Source organism: Hemitrygon akajei, chromosome 27 (assembly GCF_048418815.1).
Source record: "Hemitrygon akajei chromosome 27, sHemAka1.3, whole genome shotgun sequence".
In the NCBI taxonomy this organism is placed as follows: Eukaryota; Metazoa; Chordata; class Chondrichthyes; order Myliobatiformes; family Dasyatidae; genus Hemitrygon; species Hemitrygon akajei.
The window spans coordinates 9,239,667-9,255,654 of NC_133150.1; the positions used below are offsets into that span (position 1 = coordinate 9,239,667).

At 44.0% G+C, this 15,988-nt stretch overlaps 1 protein-coding gene across 3 annotated transcripts in view; it reads left to right on the top strand.

The window, feature by feature from the left end:
* tspan18b (tetraspanin 18b) overlaps nt 1-15,988 on the top strand; it is a 182,670-nt gene that overhangs the window by 53,668 nt on the left and 113,014 nt on the right. The window lies entirely within an intron of this gene.

Below are 15,988 nucleotides of genomic sequence, written 5' to 3' on the forward strand. Positions count from 1 at the left end.
GGAACTGACCCCGCAGCCTGTGGACTCACTTTCTGCAGTTCATACTCCCTGTATTATTGTTTTTTTAAACTTTTTTATTACTTGCATGGTTTGTCCCCTTTTGCACATCGGATGTTTGCCAGTCTTTGTTATGTATGGTGTATCGTGGATTCTATCGTATTTATTTTCCCGTGGTACCTGCAAGAAAAGAAATCACAAGGTTGTATATTGTCTGCATACAGTACTTGGATTAAAAACTTACTTTGAACTTCGAAGGGGCAGATGTTAACCAAATCAATAGCACATGATGAGATGGAGTTAGAAGCAAAGCCACTGAGCAGCCATGGGAGCGTGCAGGGATAAAGAAAACAGGCTCTGTGTAACCTATCAGGCCACAGCAGCAGCAGCCAGACCAGCGGCTCTGAGGCTCCACAGGGAGGGCTAAAGTTAGGCCAAGCAGTAGTGATAGGAGACTCTGTAGTTAGGAGGACGGACAGGAAATCCTGTGGCCACAAACGGGGAGCCAGGATGGTGTGTTGCCTCTCAGGTGCTGGGGTCCAGGATGTCTCAGAGCGGCTGCAGATTCTCAAGAGGGAGGGCAAGCAGCCAGAGGTTGTGGTCCTGAGATGCGAGTAAAGGGAGTTGGGGAAAAGGCTGAAGAACAGGACCTCCAAGGTAGTAATCTCTGGATTACTCCTAGTACCACGTGCTAGTCAGGGCAGGAATGGGATGATTGTACAGATGAATGAGTGGCTGAGGATCTGGTGCAGGGGGCAGGGTTTCAGATTTCTGGATCACTGAGAACTCTTCTGGGGAAGGTATGACCTGTACAAAAAGGATAGGTTAAACCTGAACCTGAGGGGGACCGATGTCCTTGTAGGCACATTTGTTAGAGCTGTTGGAGAGTGTTTAAATTAAGTTGGCCGGGGATGGAAACTAGAATGACAGGGCAGTTTTTATACAAATCGGTGTAGTGTGTAGTAAGACTTTGAGGATGATAGGGCGAAGTTTCAATCTGTGGGATGAGGTGAAATGTACAATGGGGCAAGATCAGAAATGGTGATAAAGATGGGATTGAATGTGTTATATTTGAATGCACACACTACATGGGATAAGGTAGATGATCTTGTAGTGCATTTGAGATTGACAGGTATGATGTTGTGGGCATCACTGAGACATGGCTGAAAGAAGTTCATAGTTGGGACCTTAGCATCCAAGGATACATATTGTATCAGAAGGACAGGCGGGTAGGCAGAGTGTGTGGGGTGCTTTGTTGGTAAAAAATGAAATCAAATCCTTAGAAAGAGGTGACATTAGATCTGAAGATGTAGAATCCTTGTGGGTAGAGTTAAGAAACTGCAAGGGTAGAAAGCCCCTGGCAGGAGATATATAGAGACCTCAGAACAGTAGCCAGGTTGTGGGATATAAATTTCAATGGGAAATAGAAAAGGCATGTAGTAAGGACAATGTTATGATGGTTATGGGATATTTCAATATGCAGGTAGATTGGGAAAATCAGGCTGGTGCTGGGTCCCAAGAGAGGGAATTCATAGAATGCCTACAAGATGACTTTTTAGAGCAGCTTGTGTTTGAGCCCATGAGCAAAAAGGCAATTCTGGATTGGGTGTTGTGTAATGAACCAGATTTGATTAGGGAGCTTAAGGTAAAGGATCCGTTGGGATGCTGGGATAATTCAACCTGCGGTTTGAGAGGGAAAAGATAAAGTCAGATGTATCAGTATTACAGTACAGTAAAGGGAATTACAGAGACATGAGAGTTGATTGGAAGGGGACACCAGCAGAGATGACAGGAGAATAGTAGTGGCTGGAGTTTCTGGGGACAATTTGGAAGGCAGAGGATAGATACACCCCAATGATGAGGATGTATTATAAAGGGAGGATGAGACAAATGTGTCTGACAAGGGAAGTCATAGACAGCATAAAAGCAAAAGAGAGGGCACATAATATAGCAAAAATTAATGGAAAGTTATAGGATTGGGAAGCTTTTAATAAACAACAGAAGGCAAGTAAAAAGCCACTTGGGGAGAAAAGATGAAATATGAAAGTAAGTAAAATATCAAAGAGGATACCAATTTTTTTCAGATATATGAAGAGTGAAAAGTGAGGTGAGAGTAGATATTGGGCCACTGGGAAATGATACTTAGTAATGCGGCACAAAGAAATGGTGGATGAACTAAATATGTATTTTGCATCAGTCCTCACTGCGGAAGAATTAGCACTATACCAGAAATTTGAGAGTGTCAGAGGGCAGAAGTAAGTGTAGTTTCTATTACTAGGGAGAAGGTGCTTGGGAAACTGAAAGGTCAGTAAGTAGATAACTCACTTGAATCAGATGGACTACACCCCAGGGTTCTGAAAGAGTAGCTGAAGAGATTGTGGTAATCATTTTTCAAGAATTACTAGATTCTGGAAAGGTTCTGGAGGAGTGAAAAAATATAAATGTAACTCCACATTTGGAAGGGAAGGAGGCAGAAGAAAGGAAATTATAGGCCAGTTATCCTGACTTCAGTGGTTAGGAAGACATTGGATTCCATCATTAAGGATGAGGTTTTGGGGTACTTGGAGGCATTTGATAAACTAGGGCAAAACTAGTCAGCATGGGCTGCTTGGAGGAAATCTTGCCTGACAAATCCTTTGGAATTATTTGAAGAAATAACAAGCAGGAAGAACAAAGGAGAATCGATGGACGTTGTTGTACATGGATTTTCAGAAGTCCTTAGGCAAGGTACCACACATGACTCTGCTCAACAAGAGCCCATGGTGTTACAGGAAAGATGCTAGACTGGATAGTAGCTTGGCTGTTTGGCAGGAGGTAATGAGTCAACATAAAGAGAGTCTATTCTGGTTGGCTGCCAGTGACAAGTGGTGTTCTGCAGGGATCTGTATTGGGACTGCTCACGTGATATGTCAATGATATGGGTGCTGGAATTGATGGCTTTGTGACCAAGTTTGCAGGTGATACAAATATAGGTGGAGGGGCAGGTACTGCTCAGGAAGCAGGGAGTCTATTAAAAGACTTTGACAGATTGGGAGAATGGGCAAAGGAGTGGCAGGTGAAATATAGTGTAGGGAATTGTATGGTCATGCACTTGGGTAGAAGGAATAAAGGAGCAGCCTATTTTGTAAATGGAGAAAATTAAAAAATCAGATTTGGGAGTCCTAGTGTAGGATTCCTTAAAGGTTAACTTGCAGGTTGAGTTGGTGGTACGGGAGGCAAATACAATGTTAGTAGTAATTTCAAGTGGACTAGAATATAAGAGCAGGGTTATAATGCAGCAGCTTTATAAGGCATTGGTCAGACTACACTTGGAGCATCGTGAGCAGTTTTGGGCTCCATATCTAAGAAAAGATGTGCTGACATTGGAGAAGCTCCAGAGGATGGTCATGAGAATGATTCCAGGAATGAAAGAGTTAATGCATGAGGAGCATTTGCAGTTCTCATTGAAGCCAATCAGATATTGAAAGGCTAGACAAAGAGGATATGGAGAGTATGTTTCCTGTAGTGGGTGAGTCTAGGATTAGAGGGCACAGCCTCAGAATTGAGGGACATCCATTTAGAATAGTGATCAGAAGGAATTTCTTTAGCCAGAGGGTAGTGAATCTGTGGAATTAATTGCCATGGATGGCTGTGGAGGCCAAGTCATTGAGCATATTTAAAGCAGAGGTTGATAGGTTCTTGGTTAGGGCATCAAAGGTTACAGGGAGAAGGCAGGAAACTAGGGTTGAGAGGGATAATACTTCAGCCATGTTGGAATGGCCAAGCAGATTTGATGGGCAGAATGGCCTAATTCTGCTCCTACGCCTTAGGTACAGTGGGAAATGGGTGCATATTTCTGGGCCTTTCTAATATTCATCGATGGTCTGTGTAGTGTTCTCGCACAGGTGTAAAAGAACTCTGAACTAAACACCAAGCATAAACCAATCAATGAGGCGGTCCCAGTAAGATTAACCGTTTACTGTTCACTCTTCCACATTAACGTATGGTGAAAACTGTTGATAAAACAATACAAAATATATACAGTATTTGTTTCCTTCTTGACATCACATTTACATCATAAATATTCGCAAAAGTAAAACTACACAACTATATTACATTAAAGTGCAACATACAGTCAGAATCTACCTACGCCATCGACTGGCTTTAAATACATTTCAATACAAACTATCCGCAACTCTTTAAACAACAAAAAACATAAACTTTATCAACCGTCATTACTTTTAACAGAATCAGCGTTAACATTTTTAATTCAACATATCGATTATCTCATGAACTTACGGCGTTGCTTCACTAATGTTTCTAGTGCGTAGAAAGAAAACTTTTCTCGTGCTGATCCTGCACACATAAGCCCCCTCCTTCCCGTTTCTCCAAACCGGTATTTTCCCACAAGACGCGACGAAACCGGGTGTGACGTCATCACATGCCGCGATATATCACAGACAATGAATTTACTTCAAACAATCTTAACTTTAACTAGAAAACGATAACAAACGAATTACTAAAGCGAAAATATAATAAAGTAAACAAATGCCTTAAAGGCAACACACTCCCCGCCTGACCTTCGTAAGGTCACAATGGACATAATACAAAACTTCAGTCTCTAAATCAGTCCTTAGGTAGAAGCAGAATGACTTCTGTAACTGGCCTTTGGTAAATTTTCACATCACCTTGGTCAGAAGTTTTCAACTCAACCTTTCTGACATGTCAATCCCTACTAGGGAATGTGGCAGTGATTCTGGCCATTGGCCAGCTGTTGCGGGCGATTTGGTTGTTCCTGAGCAGGACTAAATCTCCAACTTGAAGCTTCCTTCGGGGTTCTGTCCACTTTTGTCTGTGTTGCGACAAAGGTAGATATTCATGTCTCCAACGAGACCAGAACCGATTTGCCAGAGCCTGAACCTGTCTCCATTGCTTTGTGTACAAATCCTTATCAGAGAAGTCCCCAGGTGGAGGGGGAGCTCCTGCCTTCTGCGTAAGGAGCATTGATGGCGAGAGTATGAAGAGGTTTTCCGGGTCAGAAAACACAGGTAGGAGTGGTCGTGCATTTATAACGGCTGTGACCTCTGCCATTAGTGTGCACAGTACCTCGTGGGTCAGTCGGGTGCGTTGCTGCAGAAACATTGAATCAAGAATTCTTCTGGCGATACCAATCATCCGCTCCCATGCACCTCCCATGTGAGAGGCGTGTGGTGTGTTAAACTCCCAGTTGCATCCCTGCTGACTGAGGTACTTTTGCACCGTTTTGTCCATCCCCAGCTCCTTTGATGCTCCAACAAAGTTCGTGCCGCAATCAGACCTTAACTGTTTTGCAGGGCCTCTTAGTGCAAAGAAGCGCCTGAGAGCGTTAATGCAGCTGGATGTATCCAAAGATTCGATGACCTCAATGAGTACCACTCTTGAACTCATGCAGCTGAACATGATGGCCCACTGCTTGCTCTTTGCTTGTCCTCCTCTGGTGCGTCTCGTAGTGATAGTCCAGGGACCAAATACATCGAGCCCCACATATGTAAAAGGAGGGCAGGCTTCGAGGCGTTCTGGTGGGAGGTCCGCCATACGTTGAGCTTCCATCTTCCCTCGCAGTTTCCTGCAGGTTACACATCTGTGGAGTACTGAATTGATCAGTGTTTTACCTCCCAAGATCCACAGTTCCGCTGTTCTTATTGCTCCTTCCGTCAGGTGACGGCCCTGATGCCTTACCTGTTCATGGTGATGGCGAGTGAGCAGTAAGGACACATGGCTGTCTTTGGGCAGGATTACTGGACTCTTTTCTGCAGCTGGAAGTTGGGAGTGTATTAACCGGCCTCCAATGCAGATGATATCGTTCTTCAGGATCGGGTTGAATTTCCTCAAAGGGCTGTCCTTTGGTATTGGTTTATTAGCTTGGAAAGCCGAAAACTCCCTTGCAAAAGCTGCTCTTTGAGTTGCTTTAAAGATAACGTCCTTTGCCTGGGCCAATTCGTCCACAGTGCAAGGTAAGTTACATTTGTGCCATAAGAAACGGAGGAAGTTGCAATGGTCCTCCTGTACTAAGAAGCAATGCAACATCTGCTGGATGTCCGCAAAGATTGCGACCTTCTCCTTCTGGAAGCGCAGCAGGACCCCGAGAAGGGTACTGTTAAGGTCAGGGCCTGTAAGGAGCACGTCGTTAAGGGAGATACCTGCGCACTGAGCACTGGAGTCAAAGACCACCCTGATCTGATTGGGCTTTTGTGGGTGGTAAACCCCAAACGTTGGGAGGTACCAGCACTCCTCGCCTTCCCTCAGTGGCGGTGCTACTTCAGCATGTCCATTAGCGAAGATCTCCATAAATGCTACGTATTGTTGCTGCATCTCAGGTTTCCTTTTCAGGGTTTTTTGCAAGGACATGAACCGCTTGACTGCCTGCTCTTTGTTGTTTGGCAAGCGCTGAAAGGTAGTGGGGCGACCCAATTATTTGCTTCGTCTCTGAAGACCTTGGTGTCCATTATTTTTAAGAAAATGGTGTCTTGTGCTGATGGAGCAAGTTTATTATCATGCTCAGTTTGCGCGAAGACTGACTGACCCAGCGTCTTGTCGGTTACTTTACATTTGTTAAAGCCTTGTCGTGCTTCCTTGCTACACATGAAACTTGTGCAGGGTTGAAAAATTGAATGGCGGCCGCTCTCTAGCACATTGGTCTTGAGTGTGTTAACCGTCGGTTTGTGTACATTGCCAAGGTACACCTCTCCTATCACCATCCAGCCCAGATCCAGGCGTTGGGCAAAGGGGGCGTCGTGTGGTCCATTGACCTGCTGCCTAACCTTGTGCACCTGGAGAACATCTCTTCTTAATAGCAGGAGTATTTCTGCTTTTGGATCCAGTTCTGGGATGTGCTTGGCAATGTGGTGGAGATGTGGCTGGTGTAGCACTGCACTTGGCGTCGGGTCTCAGTGAGGTTATTCAAAATTTAATTGCACTTTAAGAGTGGAGGGAGACAGATAACAACTCTACCATCCAGGGACTCGAGTTGGAAGCCTTCTGCCTTCCTTCCATAAGTTTCCACGCTGCCTGAGCAAGTTCTAAGGTAGTATGGGAACTGCTCACTCTCAATGTTGAACAAGTCAAAGGACTCTGGTCTGACTAGTGAGCGATTGCTCTGATTGTCCAGAATTACATAGGCTTTGATGGCCTTGTCTTTGGCTCCCTTAGGGTACACCTTAGTGAGGCAGATCTTTGAACAAGAACGGCTTGACCGCAAACTTCTGTGCAGCTCGAGCTGACAACAGTTGTCCTGGAGTGAGCCTCTCCCTCCCCGCCGTCCTGTTGTGAGGGTGAAGGAGCTTTGTTGGTTTGCGGTAACGGGCCGGGATGCATGGCCCCACTGTGAATAGTGCTATTACATTCCGGGCACTTCACGGAGATCGTACACTCTCTAGCAAGGTGAGAGGTAGAGGAACAGCATTTAAAACATTTTTTTCTCCTTGAGAAGGGCCATCCTCTCTTCAAGGGGTTTTTTCCTAAACGTTCTGCATTTTTTGAGGGGTTGGGGTTTGTTGTGCAATGGACAATTCTTGCTAGGGTCATTGTTAGTTGTAAAGACTTCAGTTTTACGCACTGAGACAGGTTTATTAATGTTGAAATTATTCAAAGTGGATTTAACTGGCTTGGTGTAAATTGTACTGCTACCTTGACTCATGAAGCTAGAGTCGTTTCGCTTCTTCGCCTCATTGCACACAAACCTAGTGAAATACTCAAAGGGAGGAAATCGACCATCGTTCTCTTCCCCGTACTCTGAGCCAACAGACACCCACCTTTCCTGCAGCCCAAATGGAAGTTTGTCCACGATTTGTCTAATCCCGTATGAAGTATCTAGGTATGATAGACCAGTTAAATAGCCATCTTCTTTGGCACCTTGAATCTCCATGAGTAAATCTCCGAGCTCTCTTAACTTAGTGTGGTCCTTGGCTGACACCTTAGGAAAACTTTCCAGACGTCGGAATAGTGCCGATTCAATAATTTCAGGGGCCGCATAGCACTCCCGAAGTCTCTCCCATGCTTTGCATAAGGCTAGCTTGGGGTTGTTAATGTACACTGAACGTATGCGTCTCACCTGTTCGTATGATTCTTTTCCCAGCCATTTCGTCATAAGATCCAACTCTTGGGTTGCTCTGAGCTGGACTCCGTGGATAGTGTTGGCGAATGAAGAGTACCATGCACGGTAATTTTCAGGTTTATCGTCAAACTGGTATAGTCCTGAAGTGACGAGATCTCGTCGTGCTAAATACTGTGCCATGGGTTCAACTGCAAGTGGCATGCTGGCTGGGGGAATATGTCGGCGGGTATATGACTGTGGGTGTACATTTGTTATGGAATTTGCTGTTCTGAATTCAGCCTTTGCCTCTCCTCTCGCCAAATCTGGTAAGTTTGGTGTCGAGAAGTATTTGTCATCAGCCCTTTCATTCTTGAATTCATCACGGAGTTGCAAGGGTAAATTGTCTTCCTCAGGTGAATGTGATGCAATTGGGCCTCTCTGAGACTCCTCGAGAGGTGGGATGTTAGCATACAAGTATGGAGAGGAAGAACGAATCTTCAAGTCCATTTGAGATCGGACATAGTCGCTTGTGCTTTCCAATCTGGTCTTTTCTGAAGTAGATTTTACGTCAACCAGAACATGCATTTCTTCAGCACTTTCTATTATCTCTGCTTCCACCCTGGCAGTTTCTGCTTCTCGGTGTAGCGTCAGCACTTCTAACTCCAACTCTATTCTTAACATTTCCATTTGGTTTTCGGCTTCTCTGGCAGCCGTTTCCTTCTGGTTTTCGGCTTCTCTGTCAGCCGCTTCCTTTTCTCTGGCAGCCTTTTCCATTTGGTTTTCAGCTTCTCTGGCAGCCGCTTCCTTTTTCAATTTTGCTTCTTGTTCGGCGTACAACACTCGCACCTTGGCGGCTTCTGACTTAGCTCTTACATGGGCAGCCTTACTTGTTGATGCCCTACTGCCCCTGTCACTGGATGGCAACGACTTGATGCTGGATCGTGATGCCATTGTAGCACTTGAAACACCTGGTAATGCCGCCTTTTCACTGTAGTGTTCTCGCACAGGTGTAAAAGAACTCTGAACTAAACACCAAGCATAAACCAATCAATGAGGTGGTCCCAGTAAGATTAACCGTTTACTGTTCACTCTTCCACATTAACGTATGGTGAAAACTGTTGATAAAACAATACAAAATATATACAGTATTTGTTTCCTTCTTGACATCACATTTACATCATAAATACTTGCAAAAGTAAAACTACAACAACTATATTACATTAAAGTGCAACATACAGTCAGAATCTACCTACGCCATCGACTGGCTTTAAATACATTTCAACACAAACTATCCGCAACTCTTTAAATAACAAAAAGCATAAACTTTATCAACCGTCATTACTTTTAACAGTATCAGCGTTAACATTTTAAATTCAACATATCGATTATCTCATGAACTTACGGCGTTGCTTCACTAATGTTTCTAGTGTGTAGAAAGAAAACTTTTCTCGCGCTGATCCTGCACACATAAACCCCCTCCTTCCCGTTTCTCCAAACCGGTATTTTCCCACAAGACGCGACGAAACCGGGTGTGACGTCATCGCATGCCACGATATATCACAGACAACGAATTTACTTTAAACAATGTTAACTTTAACTAGAAAATGATAACAAACGAATTACTAAAGCGAAAATATAATAAAGTAAACAAATGCCTTAAAGGCAACACAGTCTGGTCAATGGAATAAAGAACAAAGATTTAAAGAAAGCATTGAAGACTTTCTTTTAAAACAAAAGATTTAGAGCCATGGAATGGACATATTCTGTCTATGGTTTGTGTGTTTTGTAGCATTTGGAGAAGTTGCTGTCATTTAATGATTGTAGCATGCTCAGGAGTTCAGCCAGTTTGACTGAGGCATCAGCCAAAAACTCAAATGGCAATATCTGACCATGATGAAGGCCTCAATAAGAGGAGAATTAATGGCGAGGAGTCCAGTTAAGGACTCCGGGGAAAGCCAGTGATATGCCAGATGGGACCAAGACTGTGAAGTAGTATTGCCTGAGAAAGTTCCTCTTGGAAGCTGAAGACACGAAAGGCAGAAAGTCAGGCCACTGTATGAAGTTTTGTTAGTTTTGCTGGGCTGGATCAAAGCAAATGAAGTCTGGTGTTTAAAGCAAAATCTCAATAATTACTGTCGTGTAATACAGCAACCATCTCATGGCTTGCAGAATTGTTAATTAGGAGTCTGGACTGATGCTGATCTTGGAATTTCTAGCAGAGGACATTTAATTGCAAATAGGACAGAACAAGATGGAAGAAGAATGCATAGCACTCTGACAGTAATACTGGAACCCAGAACAGCAGATAATTCACCCTCGGGAGATTGGAGGGTCACTGGGAAGTCAAGTAGTAGCTGCACAATGGAGGGTCACCCCAAGTATGGCAGAAACAGGTCTGAGGCACTTTGCGTCAGGATGTAACGGTAAATCTAACAAAGATGAGATAAATAAGATCCAGGAATATCCTTAGACTATCATCTCTGAATATCAGGAGGAAAATAAGAATTAAATTAAGACACTGGGCTAAGTGAGAGGCCATGGAAAGCCTTATGATTATGAAGTCTGAAAATTGGATTAAGGTGTTAATATTTTGTATATAATTTCTTGGATGTAATTTGCTTTAAACTTGATGATTGACATGTGTTACAAACCTGTAAAAATAAACAGCGTTGTACAGATAACGAAGGCTTTCACATTTCAAACTTATGCAAATGGCTGTGAATTGTGACTTCATGTGAAACGTTCACCTAACTGGACAGTGCCAGAGGCAATGTTCCCTCTAATTCGTAATGACCAGTGTGCGTAAATATCTTGTGCTGTGCAATCTTAAGCCCAGAACGTGCGCGCCGAATTTTATATATAGAAGTATTCATTTTAACCGCAAAAAACACTCTGTCAATGAGAACTTTGATCCCCTCTGGGTTTGATCATTTTCACTCTCGTTCATCTGCACTCTCACAAAACATACGTAGCAGGCCTGCAGCAGGTAATGAAGGATTAAGCACACCGTCCATATGTGATTTACTTGCTAAATGACACTTCGAAAGAAAAGTTTTTAAGTATTATTCCACTCCTTCCCACTTGCAAATTCTCCAGCAAATTTTGCATTGCAACACCACACACGTAGCACCAATTTCTGTATTGTGCATAAATATTTCTCGTAGCTGCACATTCCTGACCTCATGAGCTTTCAGTGTAGCAGTTTCCACTGTTTCATTAAGCCATTCCGCTTTAAATGAACTTGCAGTTCTTTTGTGCTGCATGTCCTCTGCTTCTTTGGAATTCAACATAGTGCATCAATAATTACTTCAATAAAAACTGTATAAATAAGCCAGTTCTAAAATCTGCAGACAAATCATCGCAAACTCTATGTTGTCAACATTGTCCACATCAGAAACCAGAAAAGGAAATGTAGCTGTGTAATATACTTAAGACGTCAGCGAAGTAGAGGGGGACGACCTTTTGTGAGTAGTTTAAATTCCTTTGTGTGCTAGTAGCAAAAGATGATTGTGCACACACGCCCAAACCTTAGAGGGAACATTGGTCAGAGGAACTCAGAAGGTCTGGCAGCATCAATGGAGAGGAATAAACAGTTGACTTTTCATGCTAATACCCTGCATCAGGACTGGAAAGGAAGCGAGAAAAAGCCAGAATAAGACAATGGGGAGAGTGGGGAAGGAGTACAAGTTGGCAGGTGATCGGAGATGCAAGAAGCTGACGGGTGATAGGTGGAAAAGAGCTGATGAAGAAGGAATCTGGTTGGAGAAGTCAGATGAAAGGGAAGAAAGGGAAGGAGGAACGTCATCAGAGGGAGGTGATAGGGAAGTCAGGAGAAGAGAAAAGGGTGAGAGTGGAACTCGAATGGAGAATGGAACAAAGGGGAGGGGAGAAATTACCGGAATTTAGAAAGATTGATGTTCATGCCATTAGGTTGGAGGCTACCCAGATGGAATATGAGATGTTGCTCGCCCAACCTGAGTGTGGCCTCATCTTTGCGGTAGAGGAGGCCATGGGCTGTCATATCAGAAAGGGAATAGGAAATCAAATTGAAATGGGTGTTCACCATGACATCCCACCTTTGTGGCAGACAGAGCGAAGGGTTAGCACTTGGCCCAAAACGTTGACTGTTTGCTTCTCTCCATAAATGCTACCTGATGACCTGTTCAATTCCTCCAGCATTTTGTGTGTGTTGTTCAACATTTCCAGCATCATCAGAATCTCTTGTCTTTACTTTCTTCTTAAGCAAGTTCTTATTTTTTTTTAAAAGGGGAAAGGATGTGGCCTGGTTTGTGCCCTGTGTATATTGTACGTGTATAATGAAAGTATTAACTTAATGTTGCTATTACTTCAAGAAACTGCACCACCTGGTTAACCTAGCAACATTGTCATTATCATACTTCAGTTCATTTTACAGAGTTGATGACTATAATGTTCAAGTGATGCTTAAGTCAAAATCAGTTAATGTTATGTTCAGCATTCATAGAAGATAAAAATCTATGGCACAGTACAGGCCCTTCGGCCCACAATGTTGTGCTGACCATGTAAACTACTCTGGAAACTGCCTAGAATTACCCTACTGCATACTCTCTATATTTCAAAGCTCCATGTACCTATCTAAGCGGCTTTTAAAAGACCCTATTGTATCCGCCTCCACCACCATTCCACACACCCACCACTCTGTGTGAAAAACTTACCTTTGACATCCTCTTGTACCTACTTCCAAGCACCTTACAACTATGCCCCCTCATGCTAGCCATTTCATCCCTGGGAAAAAGCCTCTGGCTACCCACACGATCAATGCCTCTCATCATCTTGTACACCTCTATCAGGTCACTTCCCATCCTCCGTCGCTCCAAGTAGAAAAGGCCAAGTTCATTCAACCTATTCTCATAAGGCATGCTCCCCAATCCAGGCAACATCCTTGTAAATCTCCTCTGCACCCTTTCTAGAGTTTCCACATCCTTCCTGTAGTGAGGCGACCAGAACTGAGCACAGTACTCCAAGTGGGGTCTGATCAAGGTAACATTACCTCACCTATAGCTGTAACATTAGTTCACGGCTCTTGAACTGAATCCAACAGTTGATGAAGGCCAACACACTATACACCTTATCAACACTGTCAACCTGTGCAGCAGCTTTGAGTGTCCTATGGACACAGACACCATGATCTCTCTGATCCTCCACATGTTCAAGTGCCTGTACCAACCAGTGGACCACAGCCTGTGAGACAGTTCTCTACTAATTCTCAGAGGTTAGTAACGAGGACTCTGCCAGGTTGGTCCAGTTGGTTCACGATCTTTGTTTTTACATTCTCTAGTTGCAATCTTCACGGCTTCCAACTGAATGGCTTGCCTGGGGAGTTAGGTTACAACTGGTCTTGATAAGGTAGATAGATAGAATAACATATTTATTTCCCTGAACTACACTACTGAAACAGATGGCATATTGAAGAGATGACAGCTTGTTAATTTAATGATTAAAAAAATGTATTCAAACTCACAGACTCCCAAGATCGAATTTGAACTCATGTCGTTAGATTATTAGCATTGGCCTAACGACAGATGTACAGCTATTTATATCATTTTCTGGTCCCATTTATAATTATGGTTTGTGTTATTATCATGATACCATTGTGACAAAGTCACATACTGATCGTATTTCTAATGAGCCTTTTTGGACCCTAAAACTGCTGGGAACTCCCAGGCTTTTTTGTTGATACTGCAATAAGAAGGTTGCATTAGGAAGATGCGACACACACAATTGCTGGGGGAACTCAGTAGGTCAGGCAACATCTGTGGAAATGAATAAACTACCAAAGTTTCGGGTCAAAACTCTTCAGGACTTAGTAAGTTGTTGATTTTTAGTAAACACAAATAAAGTTTAAATGACCTTAGAGCATTCTAGATAGATAGATAGATAGATAGATACTTTATTCATCCCCATGGGGAAATTCAACATTTTTTCCAATGTCCCATACACTTATTGTAGCAAAACTAATTACATACAATACTTAACTCAGTATAATATGATATGCATCTAAAATCACCCTCTCAAAAAGCATTAATAAATAGCTTTTAAAAAGTTCTTAAATAGTTTACTAAAATACATTGAATGGTAACTTAAGCTCAGTCCTGACCCCGGCACTTTAACATATCTTACCCCTGGCGGTTGAATTGTAAAGCCGAATGGCATTGGGGAGTAATGATCTCTTCATCCTGTCTGAGGAGCAACCTGCCGCTGAACCTGCTTCTCTGTCTCTGGATGGTGCTATGCAGAGGATGTTCAGGGTTTTCCATGATTGACCGTAGCCTACTCAGCGCCCTTCGCTCTGCTACCGATGTCATACTCTCCAGTTCTGTGCCCACGACAGAGCCCGCCTTCCTTACCAGCTTATTAAGACGTGATGCGTCCCTCTTCTTAATGCTGCCTCCCCAACACGCCACCACAAAGAAGAGGGCGCTCTCCACAACTGACCTATAGAACATCTTCAGCATCTCACTACAAACATTGAATGACGCCAACCTTCTAAGGAAGTACAGTCGACTCTGTGCCTTCCTGCACAAGGCATCTGTGTTGGCAGTCCAGTCTAGCTTCTCGTCTAACTGCACTCCCAGATACTTGTAGGTCTTAACCTGCTCCACACATTCTCCATTCATGATCGCTGGCTCCATATGAGGCCTAGATCTCCTAAAGACCACCACCATCTCCTTGGTCTTGGTGATATTGAGACGCAGGTAGTTTGAGTTGCACCATATCACAAAGTCCTGTATCAGTTTCCTATACTCTTCCTCCTGTCCATTCCTGACACACCCCACTATGGCCGTGTCATCAGCGAACTTCTGCACATGGCAGGACTCCGAGTTATATTGGAAGTCTGATGTGTACAGGGTGAACAGGACCGGAGAGAGCACAGTCCCCTGTGGCGCTCCTGTGCTGCTGACCACCGTGTCAGACCTACAGTCTCCCAACCGCACATACTGAGGTCTATCTGTCAAGTAGTCCACTATCCAATCCACCATGTGAGAGTCTACTCCCATCTCCGTTAGTTTGTGCCTTAAGATCCTGGGCTGGATGGTGTTAAAGGCACTAGAGAAGTCCAGGAATGTAATCCTCACAGCACCACTGACCCCATCCAGGTGAGAGAGGGATTTGTGCAGCAAATACGTGATAGCATCCTCCACTCCCACCTTCTCCTTATACGCAAACTGAAGAGGATCCCGGGCGTGCCTGGTTTGTGCCTCAGATTCTGTATTATCAGCCGCTCCATGGTCTTCATCACGTGCGATGTCAAGGCAACAGGTCTGAAGTCATTCAACTCCTTTGGTTGTGGTTTCTTCGGTACCGGGACAATACAGGATGTTTTCCACTGTCTGGGTACTCTTCTCTGCTCCAGGCTCATGTTGAAGATGCGCTGTAGGGGTTCTCCCAGCTCAGTCACACAGGCCCTCAGTAATCGTGGGGATACTCCATCCGGTCCAGCCGCCTTGCTGGTACAGATCTTCCTCAGTTGACCTTTCACCTGTGCAGCTGTAATCCTGGGCGTGGGTAAGGTCTCCTGTGAGTGGCTATTTTCCTGTGAGGGAAGTAAGAGGGAGGACGAGTAGAAAGACAAGCCTGGTGTGGAGTTCTGCGGTGAGGATGAGATTGTGCTGTCGAACCTATTGAAGAAGTTATTCAGCTGGTTTGCTTTCTCCACATCTCCACTTATGTTTGCCCCCCGCTTTGCACCGCATCCGGTGATGATCTTCATCCCATCCCACACCTCCTTCATGCTTTTGTTCTGCAGCTTTTGTTCTAGCTTCCTCCTATACTGCTCCTTTGCCCCCCTGATCTGTACTCTGAGTTCCTTCTGAACTCTTTTAAGCTCCAACCGATTCTAGGAGGAATATTTTAGGGTACCTCTTTCTGGAAATGGGGGAATGCATATAATCTCAGTGTACC